Here is a 15,651-nt window from a genome sequence, read left to right as displayed (position 1 = left end):
AAATAAGCATCTAAGAACATAAATGCAGAATAAAGGACCAGTGTCTAAAACAAACTTTTATCTTTACATCTTGTAAATACCAAAGAGAGCTATTGTAAAATGAATTTAAAATATTAGGACTCACTAATTTTTTAATTAATTGTTTTTATTTAAATTAAAATATAACTATATTATTCTCTCCCTTTCTATTTCCTCCCCTAATCTATCTCATTCTCCCCCTCTCAAAATCATGGCCTCGTTTTCTGTAATTGTTATCACTATACTTATAAATGTCCAAATATAGAAATGCCACATGCTAAGCCCAATGAAGGCAGTCTCACTTCTTGATGCTTTAAGCAAAGCTTTGGAGATAAGGAAAAGTTTTCAACAAAAACCAATGGTGGCTTTTCTAAATGTCATTCAAGCAGAATGAGCAGCCATCAGAACCATGGTTAGTATGTCAAAGGCTTTTGGGGAGCCCACAGGAGAACAGCACTGCACCCAGCTAGTGACCTCACATGATCTGTCCAAGCCTGAGTGTGGTAAACATTAGAAACGACTCCTCTCTCAGAGATTACCAATTGTAAGTATGCTCTTTACAGGAATAGAACAGTAGGTGGTAAGTGAATGCGTAACATGGATGGCCATTTGTATCTCTGTTACAAGGGATGTGATAAGAGGACCTTGCAAAATGACCACCTTATGTGGTCAAAACAATATTTTTTAAATGTTAAAGACAAAACAATATGTCTTTATTGAGAAAGATATACTGGTAGATTAGTGAAAATATGAAAAGGAAAATGTCCTCAGGCATATCTAGTTCAAAATGTTGTCATAGGGTTTCAGTGATATAATATGTTATGATATAAAAAGTATGCAGGCATGAGGGGGTAACACTCAATAAACACAAGATAAAAATTACTTTTACAGTCATGAATACCAATTGTTGTGGAAGTTTTGGTTTATATGTAAACATGTTTTTGTTTTAATCCCGTGTGTGGGATATGGAGACTGCTCAAATTAGTCCACAGCTGATAACTGCCTCCTGAGAGGGCGCATGATCTTTGTCAGCTGTGAACTACCTCATGCGAGGCCATGGTCTTTGTCAGTGGGAATAAATGCCAGATCCAGAGAGAGACTGGGGGCTCCAAGAAAGAAGAAGGCTGCTGGTGCTACCCCCGTTGCTTCTGGTTGCTGTTGACGCAGTTTGATGAGAAGAAGTTGGAAATATCCTGAAATGGGGGTTGTACTTGCCTCAAGGAACCTGACAACCCTACAGAGCAGGAAGTAACTAAGAAAAACTATGCCCCTTCTCCCGACAAACCTTCTTTCTCTCCTACCTGGTGTTGGAGTGTTGGGAGGAATTGGGATGAGGAAGGGAGAAAGAGATATAAGAAACCAAAATAAGCTGGGCATGGCGGCATGTGCCTTTAATTCCAGTACTCCAGAGACAGAGGCAAGTGGATCACTGTGAGTGTGAGGCCAGCCTGGTCCACAAAGCCGGTCCAGGACAGCCAAGGCTACACAGAGAAACCCTGCCTAAAAAAACAAAAAGACAAAAACAAAAAAGAAAGAAAGAAACCAAAATAAAAATAGAGTTTTAAAAATATGCCTACAACCCATCTTTATTTTATGATAACTGAATACACACACACACACACACACACACACACACACACACACACACACACACTTTGGAGGAAAGCTTGTTAAGACACAGAGCACTAGAAAGGAGGTGAGCTAACAGGATATTCTGAGGGTAGATTAGACATTCTATCCTGCAGGGAAGCTTCTTAAGCTCAGGAGATAAACAACTCAAAGGCTTCAGGAAGTCCCTAAAACTGACCAGACACACTGCTTCCCTAAGCACAGATAAACTGTAAAAACTGCTGAGAGACACTCAGGAAGACACTTTTCTAAAGCAAGCTAAGTTTCAGAAGAGGCTCCAATGAGCCAAAGTGACCAAAAGAAGCAGAGACAGCTGAGCTACCTTGAGCAGGCTCAGACCACCCGAGCTTCCAGAAAGAAGAGGACTCCAACTCGTAAGTTGTGCCATGTGGCTGTGCTCGATGTGGCTGTCTAACTTTCATGATCTGTCACCCATGCTGGAGTGGGCTTTTGGTGATGCAAATGTCATTGTGTCGTTTCTGCTTTTATAAGTAAGAAACCCCTCATCTATAGCCCTGTGTGTAACTCCAATAAAACTCATTGGTACAGAGAGAGAGAGAGAGAGAGAGAGAGAGAGAGAGAGAGAGAGAGAGAGAGAGAGAGAACTCTGTATGACATTATATCTAATAATCTATTAAAACAAAACAAAACAAAACAAAAACCAACAGCAGCCTAAAAATCAGGGGTTAATGTAATTGATAAGACCTTTGCTCTTTATAGACTCTTTATAGAAAAGAGTAAATGAATTCAGATAGCAGAGTCTCTTTCAGGTGATTTCTGAAGAACAAGGACTTTTAGAAAACACTCTGCTACAGGGCACCTTGAAATGCCCAAATATTGGGTATGAGCAGCCAGAAGAAAAGTCCAAAGACCTTCTGGACCTGGATGGAGATGCAGCCCTCCCATGCCCTCCAGATGATCCCTGTGGCATCTAGTCAGGATGGCGCTTAGCTGAAGATTGGTGTCCCTGACATTATTTATGCCAAGAGTAGTCTCTCTCTCCTCCCTCCCACCCTCCTCTTGCCTTCCTCCCTCTCTCTTCCTCTCTCCCCCTCCCTCACCCCCACCTCCCCATCTCTCTCTCTCCAAAAACACCCCTGCTCACTGATCTCTCTAGCCAATACCATCACATCATCTTAGTGGAAGATGGATTTCTTGTAGTTCCCTGCCTGTTAGAGACTATGAAAACTGATCCTTGGGTTTTTTAGGCCTTTATAGTTCTAGAAATCAGAGTAAAGGCACTGGAATGGAAGCTGGCTGGGCCTCGTGTTAGCCGTAGCTATAAAGCTCACATTCCAGTGAAAAGTCACTAAATCCCTTATGACCTGGACAATCATACATAGCAAAAACCAAACTGAAGTACATCGTGCATTGGGAACAATCTTTGCTTACATAAACAAAGCCTGAAATTTTGAAACATTATAAACATAGCCTCTGTTCTTCACTCACTCCTACAGGATGCCCTGGTTCAATGGCAGTTCCTCTCACTAAATAGACGGGATCAGTTTTGGTTGTGTTTTTTGTTTTGTTTTGTTTTGTTTTGTTTTACTCTAGGCAAGTCTTGTGGCTTCTTTGGCCAACAGAATGAGGTAGAAGCATCAGCATTCCAGGTGCAAGCTAATTTTTAGGGATTCTCTGCTTCACTCGCTTACTACAATTCTATCATTGCTATGAGAAGGATATGCCCAGCGTGTGTGCTGGGGGCGAAAGGCACACTGAGCAGAGCGGAGCTGCACGAAGGGCCCCTCTTGAATCCGGTCTAGATCAGCCAACTCTTATATGAGTTCCAACAACACAAGGGATCCTAGTAACAGACCAACTGAATCCAATGATAGTAAATATAAATAAATATATATATATAATTTATGCAGTAACCATTTGTGAACATTTTTATTCCAGCATTGTTGTAGCAATAGATAATTAGCACAGAAAAAAAAAGCAATCTGGGAAAACTATGAAAACTTAGAAGTGTCAAAGAGCCCAGTTTCCTCCTTACTTTATCACTTATATTTTATGGTATAGTTTGGCATGTTAGGCATCATGTCCAAATTCCACTATAATAAAAATTAAAGAAATACTAATATTCATAAACCCAAAACAAATTTTTTTCTTATGAACTTTGAATGCTGTATAATTTTTTTCTACCTGCCAGGCATGGTGGAGCATGCCTGTAACCCCAGCACTCGGGAGGCAGAGGCAGGCAGATGTGTGTGAGTTCAAGGCTAGCCTGGTCTACAAACTGAGTCCAGGCCAACCAAGGCTACCCAGAGAAACCCTGACTCAAAAAACTAAAAAAATAAAATTTTACCTAAGGACAAAAGGCTTTTTTAATTTTCCCAGAAGAATGTTCCAACTGTCTGAATAACTCAGGCAGCATTAACAAGTGCATTAAAAACAAACAAAAAAAAGCAGCATATTTTTCCTCTTTAATAGCCCCTGAGTACAATGACCAGTCAGTCTTACCTAGACTGAAAGACTAGGTTTGAAAAGACAATGGGAGCATGATAAAAGAGGCAGACACAAGAAAATAGTGGCTCCTGTACACATGTGTGAGTCACCTCTCCACTGTAACACACACACACACACACACACACACACACACACACACACACACACCACCTGACCTCTTAACCTGCTCATCTTTCTTCTCAGAAGTCGGTCTTCCCAGCCCCTGCAGGGTGAACAGTGAGAAATGACTAGCTGTGTAACTGACACAAGGGTAGACACCTGACCGCAGATGGGAAAATCATATGGGTCTCCCCTCCTGAAATTTTGTAATTGGGATACAACAGCTCTACACACTAAAACTGAGGGGCTGAATGACGTACAGTGTAGTCATTTGCTGCAATATCCCAGCCTAGCGACTAAATGTCAGACTCCAGAGAGGATGTAAAATGAAATATATGAGGAGAGATAAACAGAGAGGCAGAAGTAGAGAGAGCATGTCTCTGTTTGTAGTGACTTTCCTGGCTTTAGCTGGCTCAAAGCCAGAACAAGCATCCCCTCGCCCCCCCCACACACACACACATACTTCCTTTATCATGAAATCCCCTCCCCTAAGCCAATGCACAGTAAGCACTTTCTCTTTGTTGTTCCCATATAGATTTTTAAAACTCTACAATCCCTCAAATTCTCTTTTTTACTCATTTTTTCCCATGCCTGGCCCCTAGCAAAGGACTTGTCCAGTGCTAAACAAATAACTGCACGAATAGAAGAAAACATCAGAAAGGTAGAAAATGAAAGTCATCACAGTAAACACTGCGCACAGGTGTGGGTGCAGGAAGGGTCACATGCACTTGGAGTACAGCTAACCAGAGCAAAGCTGTAGTGTGCTGTGGAGATGGTTGGAGCTCAGATCTTCAAAGTGAGAGTAAGAAATGACTATTAAGCATTCCCTTTTCCTCCTCCAGAGTCCCGAGGGAAATGCAGAAAGATCAGGTTACCACTGTCTCCAACCGATCTTCTTCTTCTTCTTCTTCTTCTTCTTCTTCTTCTTCTTCTTCTTCTTCTTCTTCTTCTTTTTAATATTTATTTATTGTTGTGCATACAGTGCTGAAAAGGGAATCAAATCACATTATAGATGGTTGTGAGCCACCATGTGGTTGCTAGGAATTGAACTCATGACCTCTGGAAGAACAATCAGTGCTCTTAACCACTGAGCCATCTCTCCAGCCTCCATCCAACCGATCTTCTATGTGTACACCTGCACGGAGTGGCGCTGGCAGAGAGACATACTGAAGCAGTAAGAGCAGCAGCATCTCAGTGAGCAAGAGCAGTGTGTGCCAATCATCAGCTGCATCCTGAAGGCTCGCTGTGAAAGATGCCAGGGCCGGCAAGGTGGGTCAGCAGGTAAAGTCACTTGCTGCAAAGCACCCAGTCTAAGTTGTATACTGGGGATTCTCCTGCAGGTCCTCTGACTTCCACATGCCCTGGCACCAGCACAACACACACACACACACACACACACACACACACACACACACACACACACACACAAGAAAGAGAGAGGGAGAGAGAGAGAGCTGATGTGAAAGCTTTCTGGATGTCACTGACGCATGAAGACATCAACAAAAGATAAAGGCGGAGTCACCGCATCATTTCCGGGGGCAGAACACACACCCTGAAATGGAATACACAGCAGTAATTCAATAGTACGGTGCGCATTCAGGCCTGATGAAGTTTTGGGTATATGCTATGAAAACGGTGAAATGCACCTTCGTGTCATGGCTCCGTGTTAGACATAACAGAAGGACTCACTCATATGCAGTCACAAGTTAAATTTACCACTGGCGATTACACATGTAGTCAACGGCCAATGGAACAAGGCACCGGTAGCCGAACAAAACCGGTGTCCTAACTTTTCACTTCAGCACTACTTTTATTCAGATAACAATGCTAAAAGACATAAAATAATACACAGTCGCCACGTTGACAATTGAGTTACAAGAATGATTTTTATGTTTCTTGGCCCTCCTCTAACAGAAGAAATGTTCGGAGGTAACTATTATAATCGTCACTTCCTATGGCTACGGCGGGAATATAAAAAGAAGTCAATAATGTATCCCTTTCTCTCCCCACTCAAAGAGTTCTCTGAGGCATTAGAGCGAAAAAGTGAAGTTGCACTGGTGTTAAAATGTCAGTTATTATTCCTTGGGTGGTTATGAAAGAGTGTGGCTTAAAAGTGAACCAATTGTGTCTTTCTAATTTTTCGCCCCAGAACTAAATAGACTCCTCTACCCAGTCTCACGTGGAGCTGAAATCTATAGGCCTTTCCAGAGGGCAGAGGCTGCCTAGAATAACTTACCAGCGTGAGGAAGCACATAAGAGCATAGGAATTTTGGAGCCCCGCAGAGAAGGGCATAGGAGGCATGAGGCTCTCTCTGTCTGCTTTCTCCTCCCAACAGTTGGATGAGGGAAGAACGGAGGGCACGCGTGAAGACGAGCAATACTGACAAGAGACACGAAGCACAAACTGAGACATGCTGCGGGTTGTGCCAGTTTATCTCCTCCGGTAAGGATGGAAAGAAACATCAGGCGTTGAAAGGAAGTGTTTCTCTGAACCGCCCCCCACCCACCCACCCAAAAGCCATGCTGTTCTTTGTTGGTTGCTGACTTACACTTTGTGATAATCTCCTTCTGAAATAGTTTTGTTCGGGGCAATGATCCCTTTTCTTAGAGGAAGTATAAAGCTTCACGAGAACAGGTGATGTGTTTGTATTTTTTTTTCCCACTGTATTTCCAGCATCGAATACAAAGAGTGGTGTAGAGTAGATGCTTAAAGACCGTTCCAGGAGTGGAATAGCTGGGTCTTGAGGAAGCCCTATTCCCATTTTTCTGAGAAAGCACCAGATAGCTTTCCAAAGTGGTTGTACTAGTTTGCATTCCCACCAGCAATGCAGGAGTGTTCCTCTTTCTCCACACCCTCGCCAGCATGTGGTGTCAGTTGAGTTATTGATCTTAGCCATTCTGATGGGTGTAAGATGGAATCTCAGTGTCGTTTTGATTTGCATTTCTCTGATGACTAAGGAGGTCGAGCATTTCTTTAAGTGTTTCTCAGCCATTTGATATTCCTCTGTCGAGAATTCTCTGTTTAGCTCTGCGCCCCATTTCTCTATTGGGTTATTTGGTTTGGTGGTGTTTAATTTCTTAAGTTCTTTATATATTTTGGATATTAGACCTTTGTCAGATGAAGAGTCGGTGATGATCTTTTCCCAGTCTGTAGGCTGTCGCTTTGTTCTCTTGACAGTGTCACCAGCCTTACAGAAGCTTCTCAGCCTCATGAGGTCCCATTTATTAATTGTTGATGTTAAGGCCTGGGCTGTTGGTGTTCTGTTCAGGAAGTTGTCTCCTGTGCCTATGAGTTCCAGACTCTTCCCCACTTTTTCCTCTAACTGGGTTAATGTCTGTGGTTTTAAGTTGAGGTCTTTAATCCACTTGGACTTGAGTTTTGTGCATGGTGACAAATAGGGGTCTAATTGCATTTTTCTACATGTAGACATCCAGTTAGACCAGCACCATTTGTTGAAGATGCTGTCGTTTTTCCATTGAATGGATTTGGCTTCTTTGTCGAAAATCAGGTGAGCAAATGTGTGTGGATTCATCTCTGGGTCTTCAGTTCGATTCCATTGATCCACTAGCCTATTGCTGTGCCAGTACCATGCTGTTTTAATTACTGTTGCTCTATAGTACAACTTGAGATCAGGTATGGAGATTCCTCCAGCGGATCTTTTATTGTAAAGGATTGTTTTTGCTATTCTGGGCTTTTTGTTTCTCCATATGAAGTTGAGAATTGTTCTTTCAATATCTTCAAAATATTTAGTAGGTATTCTGATAGGGATTGCATTGAATCTGTAAATTGCTTTTGGTAAGATGGCCATTTTTACTATGTTGATTCTTCCAATCCACGAACATGGTAGATCCCGCCATCTTCTGATGTCATTGGAATATACCCAGAGGATGTACTACCACACAACAGGGACATATGCTCAACCATGTTCATAGCTGCCTTATTCATAATAGCCAGAACTTGGAAACAACCTACGTGTCCCTCAACAGAAGAATGGATAAAGAAACTGTGGTACATTTACACTATGGAATACTACTCAGCTATTAAAAACAAGGAATTTCCAAAATTTGTGGACAAATGGATTGAACTAGAAATTGTCATAATGAGTGAGTTCACACAGAAGCAAAAAGACCTAAATGGTATATACTCACTTATATCGAGACACTAGCCCAAGGTGTACGTCCCCATGAAAAACTGTACCTACCAGAATAATGGGTAAGAGGGGAGGACATCCTATTGAAACTTTAGGTGTGAGAAGCCTGGGAGAAAGAGGAAATGGAAGGATCCAGTGGGTCCTGGAAAACTACAGGCGAGTCTGGGCCCTGGGGTCCTCCGCAAACTGTGGCAACAGCCAAGGAAAAAATAGGCAGTAAAAACCTTGAACCCCTACCCGGACTAGCCGATGGACATTCTCCACTGTTGAGTGGAGAAGAAGATCTAACTCTCACACAAACTCTGGTGCCCCATATTTGATCATGTCCCTTGGATGGAGATGCCTGGTGGCACTCAGAGGAAAGATAATAGGTCACCAAGGAGAGACTTGATACCGTATGAGCATATTCAGGGGGAGGAGATCCCCCTCAGACACAGACATAGGGGAGGGGAGTAGGGGGGGAAGTGGGAGGAAGGGAGGGATGGGAGGATACATGGGATGGGCTAACAACTGAGATGTAATATGTATAAATTAATAAAAATGTATTAAAAAAAAATAATATACACCTTAAAAAAAAAAAAAAAAAAAAAAAAGACCGTTCCAGGAGCGAGCGAGTAACAGACGTGAGAAATATCCCAGCAGGACTACTAAAACAGTCGAAGAGTCCTTGCACGAGAGGCAGGGACCTGCCACAGGGGGGAGCTCTTTTCTCCCTGTTACGATTATCTTCAGATCTTCTTCTCTGCCTTCTCTCTGTTTCTCTCCATACTTGTCTGCGTCTGTCTCTATCTTTCTAGATCTGTGTCTCTGTCTCCATCTTACTTCCCTGACGTGCACTGCTAAAGAGTGGGGAGAAAGGGAGAAAGGGCAGGAGGGAAGGAAGCGGGGGAAGAGGGAAAGAGATATGGGGAATGATTTTAGCAAATAAATAAAGGGGAAAACTACTAGCCAAGAAACAGCCTTTTCCCACCTGTGCCCTTTATGCAGGTTCTTTTAAGCATCATAACACTCTGAAATACTTTGGGAGCAGGGTAAGGGGCATCTGCCTTCATTTAAGGTTACCACAGACTGGGAGCATTCAGTCAGGTAGTATAAAACGCATTTGATGACTAACTTTGCGTCTCCAGTCTCAGCTCCCATCCTGTGCTAGCTATGTGACCTTAGTCAGGTTACTTAACCTCTGAACTCTGGGAGGTTTTTGTCCAGAAACGCAGAGGAAATGTGGGCTGCCCCACAGAGTAGCTGTGAGGATTAAGTAACAAGTATCTCCAGTGTATGTAAGGAGATGCCTCCATGGTAGGCATTATCATGGCAAATCCTAACACTTTGCAAACACAATGCAAACATTGCTAAGTAAAGGATTACTACTACTGCTGTTGTACAAAATGTCATTGCTGTTTGTCAGAGTGGCGATGGCCTGCCTAATAGAAGACACGTTGTTTCAAATCTATTTATTAGACAGAAGCTAATGGCTGCACTGTAACAACTGCCTCGTGCCCCAGTTGTACTATGAAGGAAAAGGTTGTCTCCTCGTTAGGCATATAAGGTGTGTTGTGAAGCAGAAAGTTGTGGAGAGCCACAGATAGCAGCGCCCCCTGCTGCTTCCCTGGCACAATGTGCCCCCTTTTGCGCGTGCGCAGTGAGAAAACCTTTGTGCATGCGCAGTGCGCCCCTTTTTGCGCATGCGCAGTGAGCAAGCCCCTTATGCGCATGCCTGAAGGTATGGCGTGAGGTGGCGTGATTCAAACAAGTCATAGCGTCAGGTGGTGTGATCTGCCAAGGCATGGCGTGAGGTGGTGTGATCTGAATGCACCAACCAGGAGTGGCGACGTGGCAGTTTCTGATAGGACAGGCACACTATAAAAGGTTCTGTGGGAGCTTTTCCCGGGGTCACTCCAGGATTCTGAATAAAAACTGCTGCAAGAAGAGTTCCCGGTGTTGGTGTCTTTCCTGCTGGACGGGAGCGGCATCGGCAGAAAGTCACATGTCAAATGTCACATGTAAAATGATAGCTGTTTGCTATCATTGGTCATCTCGTCACATTTAAGTCAAGAAATACATACCAGTGCATAACAATTTTATGTTATTATTTTAATTGCTTTCTACATTTTTTTTTCTTTTAAAGCTACAATTTTTGTTGGACAGCTTCAGGACTGGATGCTTAACACGGGACATTATCACTGCGGTGAGCTTCAATCCATCACCGTTGAAATTAAAACTTCCAGTGACTGTGGTGCTGAAGTGCGTCGCCCCTGGTTTGCATAACACACAATCTATTCACTGTTGTGACTCGCTTTGCATAAATCAATCTCATTAATATCTTATTCATCTTCCTGCTTTCCAGAGTCCTGAATCAAGCTAATTCTCTGAAGGAGGAAGTGTCAGCACTCAGGCAGCCGGGGGAATCCGCATAATTCCACTCCATCATTGCTCAATAGAATGTGTACTACAGAAGGTCGTGTGGTTTATCAGAACACGCTAAGCGTTGCCTCCTTATTTCTCTGGGAAGCAAGAGCATGGGTTTATGTCTGTCTAGAATGTACACGGAACAGGTAAGTAAACATTAAAGGCCACAACTGGTCATCCAAGCTGTGACAAGGGCTTATACCTCAGCCTCTTCGAGGAAATTCTACTGGGAATCTTCCTTTGAAAAAAAAAAGGGGGGGGGCAGCGGGAGAGGCATTGTCTTACTGACACTGTCAGCATCAGACATTATATTCTGTGAGCATGAAAGCAGTGTCCACACTGTCCGATTCAGACGCACTATGGAGAGGCAGGCAGCCACACTCCTCGGTGACATGCACAGGACTTTAGGATGCAAGTGCTCTGCAGCTGGGTTTTGTGTGAGGCCATCTTTTTTAAAGTCCCTCAGAGAACAGGGTGGGAATTGCTAAAGAGGATGGAAGCCGCTCCCCGCATCATCCCCTTCCCTCAGGCCCCACTTCCGGAGAGCCTCTTAGAAAGCTGATACCGGATTTACAGTCAAATACCAGGCTCTTGTTGAGGCATTTTTTTTTTCTTAGTCCCCACAAGAATCGGGTACCTGCTTTATGGGATCTCAATAACACAGTTGCTTCCTCTCGGCCTAAGGTGCAGATGATGATTTTTTTTCTCTTCATAGCAAGTGCCTATGACTGTACCTCCATCTTTGCTACAACGTTTTCCTGTAAATAGTTCAGAGAATGAAACGTGCCATCTACTTGCATAAGGTGCAAGATGATGGAAATAGAAAACAAACTGTGTGTTTGTACTTCCTTCTTCTCCTAGTTTCTATCTTCTCCATTTATAGTAAGCAAGTGTGGGACTTCAAAGCAGTATCTTGTTGAAATCCTTTTTTGCATATTTTTCTCTTATTGAAAATAGATCTTTATACCATATTGTCTGATTACAGCTTCCCTTCCCCCCAACTTCTCTGCAACCCTCCCAAATCCCCTTCCCATGCAGATCTGTTCTCTTTCTGTTCCTCATTAGAAAACAAACAGGCATCTAAATAACAATGATAACATATGATTAAATAAAAACAAATAGAAGAAAAAGAGCCAAAGAAAGTCCACAAGAAACACATACAGGTGCAGACACACACATGGTTCTACACACAGGAATCCTATAAAAGCACAAAACCAGAATGTGCAAAGGAACCTGTAATATATAAATAAATAATAGATGGTACATACATACATACATGTATAGATACATAGATAGATACATGCACATATAGATAAGAGCCCTGACAAAACATGATGAGACAAAGAACCTCCAAAAGTGTCTTTGAGTTCACTTTGTGTTGGTCATCTACTGCTGGGCAGGGCGCCTGGCCTTAAGAGTGGTTTGTATCTCAACTGAAACTCTATAGGATTTTTTTTTCATTTGTGAGCAATTATCTGTAAATGGTAGCTGCTGGGTTAGGCATGGAGTCTTTTGTCTACTCCTCTCAGGGCTAGGAGCCCATGGGACTAGAGTTGTAGACCACTGTGAGTTGCCATGTGAGTGCCCGGAATTAAACTCAGTACTTCAGGAAGAACAGCCAGTGCGCTTAACCACTGAACCATTCCTCCAAGCATCCTGACAAAATGTTTACGGCCTCTTATGTATACATGCATATCATCTGCAAATAAAGATGCTTTGACTTCTTCCCTTCCTATTTATATCCCTTTGATCTCCTTCAGTTGCCTTGCTGCTCTAGCTAAGAGTTCCAGTGTTGTACTGAATAGGTCTAGAGAGAGTGGACAACCTTGTCTTGCTCCTGACTTCAGTGGAATTGCTTTGAGTTTCCCTCCACTTAGGCTGGTCTTGGCTGTGGACTTGCTGTCAAGCACCTCCATTATTTGGAGGTATGTCCCATGTATGTTTAGCCTCTATAGGACTTTTATCACGAAGTGTGTTGCATCTTGTCAACGGTCTTTTCTGCATCTAATTGAGATGATCATATGGGTTTTGTTGTTCAGTCTGTTTGTATGGTGCATAACATTTATATATATATATATATATATATATATATATATATATATATATATATCAATCCATCCATGCATCTCTGGGATGAAGCCTACTTAGACACAACAAAATAGTTATTGATCTTAGTGCCTGTGCTGTCTGTGTTCTGTTAAGTCCATTCCTGTGCCAATGAGTTCAAGACTATTCCCTCCCCCCCCCCTACACACACACACACACTATTCTATTTTATCACATTCAGTAACTGTTCTTATGTTGAGGTCTTTCAGACGTTCGAAGTTGAATTTTGTGCTCAGTGATGGGTATGGATCTATGTACGTTCTTCTACATACAGCCATCCAGTTTGTCCAGCACCAGTTAGTGAAGATGATGTCTTCTTTCCAGTGTGTATTTCTCTATCAGAAAACAGATGACCATATATATGTATAGATTTGTCTTGGTCTTCAGTTCTATCCCATTGATAAACACATCTGATTTTGTGCCAATACCATGCTGTTTTTATTACTATACCTCGGTAAGGTCAACTTGAGATCAGAGGTACTAATACAGGTCTTTTATTATTAGAGTTGTTTTTGCTATACTGGTGTGTGTGTGTGTGTGTGTGTGTGTGTGTGTGTGTGTGTGTGTGTGTTTCCATATGAAACTAAAAAATGTCTTTTGCATTTCACTGTGTTGGTGGGAATTGCACTGAATCTGTAGATTGCTTTTAGTAGGATATCATGTTTGCTATATTACTCCTATTGACCCATGAGCATGGCAGATCATTTCTTCTGGTGTTTTCTTCAATATCTTAAAATTTTTATCACACAAATCTTTCATTTGCTTAGTTAGGGCTAACCCAAGATACTTTTTAAAGTATATTGTGAAAGGAATCCTTGCTCCAATTTCTTTCTCAGTCTGTCATATATATAAGAAGGCTACAGATTTTTGTGTACTAACTTTGTATGCTCTTACACTGCTGGGAGTGTTTATTAGATATACGGGCTTCCGGTGTGTTGCTTGGTGCAGCAGAAGTGTAGATCCTGGTTTTGTATCCAGTCTATTAGGCTGTGTCTTTTTATTGAAAAATTGACAACATGGATGTTGAGAGTTATCAATGAGCAGTGTTTGTTGGTTCTTGTTATTTTGGGGAGCTGCACATAATGCACCCCAATCACAATAACTTTCCACTCCTTCCATGTCTGCCCCAACTTGTGATCCCAAACACACAACAGAAGTAAAAAACAAAAATTATAAGAAAAAATCTACCTTGTATTATCTATATGCTCACTTGAACATGGTCAAAGATAAATAGAACTGAGTCTTCCCCCTTCCCACACTTTTGCCAGAAGTCATCAATTGTAGAAAGCAACTCTTTGGCATCCCCATCATACTTTTTAAGAGTTCCCATTGGTGGCGTCCTGACTAGGCTGTTACCTTACTTTTGTGGGTGGGGTATAGAGATAAGAGTTGTCACAGAAGCTTTCTATGCCCCTGCCTCTCAATTGTGAATCTGCAGTCATTGATACCACCCACAATAGTAGCCTCCCTGCTCTTCACAGTCAGCGGGAGCATGGACCAGGAGCCTCCACACAGTTTCTGATGACAGCACACACCATAAACACAGCCCCCTGCTGCAGTAGGGCCATGGACCTAGATAAGGTCTTCAGAGGCTACTGGGAACACCGACATCACCATGGCCTCAGGTGGCAGTGCAGACCACAGTGCAGACCACAAACATCACTATGGCCCTCAGAGGCAGCATGGCCTACAGACATCGGTGGCTTCAGGGTGCAGCACAGACCACAGGCATCTGTGTGGCATTTGGTGGTAACGCAGGCCACAGACATCATCCTGCTCCCCAGCAGGGCAGGGTGTGGGTGGTCCTGCCTAGCTCGCCTTGCTGCTGGCTTGTCCACAGTAATGTTCATGAGAGACTGATTCACAGCAGACTTCCTGTTATTACGGGAAGTTATTCCTACTCACTCATCTCTCCCCCCCCCCCCTTGCTTCTGAAATGTTCTCTGAGCCACAGATACCAGAGATGTGATTTATCCATTCACGCTGGGTCCAGTTGTAGTTCTCTGCAATGCTCTCCATTTGCTAAAAGAAGAAGCTTCTTTAATGAGGGGTGATGTGTGTGTGTGTGTGTGTGTGTGTGTGTGTGTGTGTGTGTGTGTGTGTATGTGTGTGTATGTGTATGTGTGTGTGTGTGTGTGTGTGTGTGTGTGTGTGTGTGTGTGTCTGTTTGTTTTATTTTACTGAGGGAAGGAGAGGGATGATGTGTAAATCATAGATATTCAATAAAAGTTAAAAAAAAAAGATGAGACTTAGAATATAGTTAGAAATTATGCTACACTAACAAAATGGTGGTAGACAAATACATATACATAACGAAAAATAAAATAAACATTTACAAATGAAAAATCTTAAAACTTGCCAGCTTATAAGTCTATCTAGTGATAAAAACTAAGAAAAAAAAAGGCAACCAAAATTTTATTTTAAGAAGTACTAAAGGAAGTTTCTTTGTGGATAAAAAAAAAAAACAAACAAATGTTCCATGGCATCAAATCTGCAAAAAAGAAATGGAAAAACTCCCAAAGTTTTAGGTGCAAGGGTAAACATAAAAGGGCCTACTTTCTTTGTATCTTACTTTTTAAAGACAAGTGACTATTGTTATGGTTTGGGCATGTCCCCCACATAGTAATGTTTTAGGAGACTGAGGAAGGAACCCTTGGGGGCAGGGCTTAGCTAATAGAAGTAGGTTGCTGGGAGCTGGCATTTGAAGGATGCAGCTTGGTCTCTGGTTCTTGCCTTAGACTCTGGTTGCAGTGTCTGAGGAGCCTCCTCCATA

At 42.5% G+C, this 15,651-nt stretch overlaps 1 protein-coding gene across 6 annotated transcripts in view; it reads right to left on the bottom strand.

Moving 5' to 3' along the window:
- Nucleotides 1-15,651, bottom strand: part of SLC35F1 (solute carrier family 35 member F1) — a 487,869-nt gene that overhangs the window by 445,902 nt on the left and 26,316 nt on the right. For 3 of the 6 annotated variants that reach the window (XM_084777332.1, XM_084777331.1, XM_084777329.1), the window contains one exon: nt 5,091-5,199. The exons of the other annotated variants lie outside the window; for them this stretch is intronic. The gene's annotated coding sequence lies outside the window, so the exon portion shown is untranslated. The remainder of the gene's footprint in view (nt 1-5,090; nt 5,200-15,651) is intronic. 6 annotated transcript variants of the gene reach the window in all.

Source organism: Acomys minous (genome assembly GCF_964271855.1).
Source record: "Acomys minous genome assembly, chromosome: 3".
Taxonomy (NCBI): Eukaryota; Metazoa; Chordata; class Mammalia; order Rodentia; family Muridae; genus Acomys; species Acomys minous.
The sequence above is the reverse complement of the archived record's forward strand: the minus strand, read 5'-3'. Positions and strand labels throughout refer to the sequence as shown.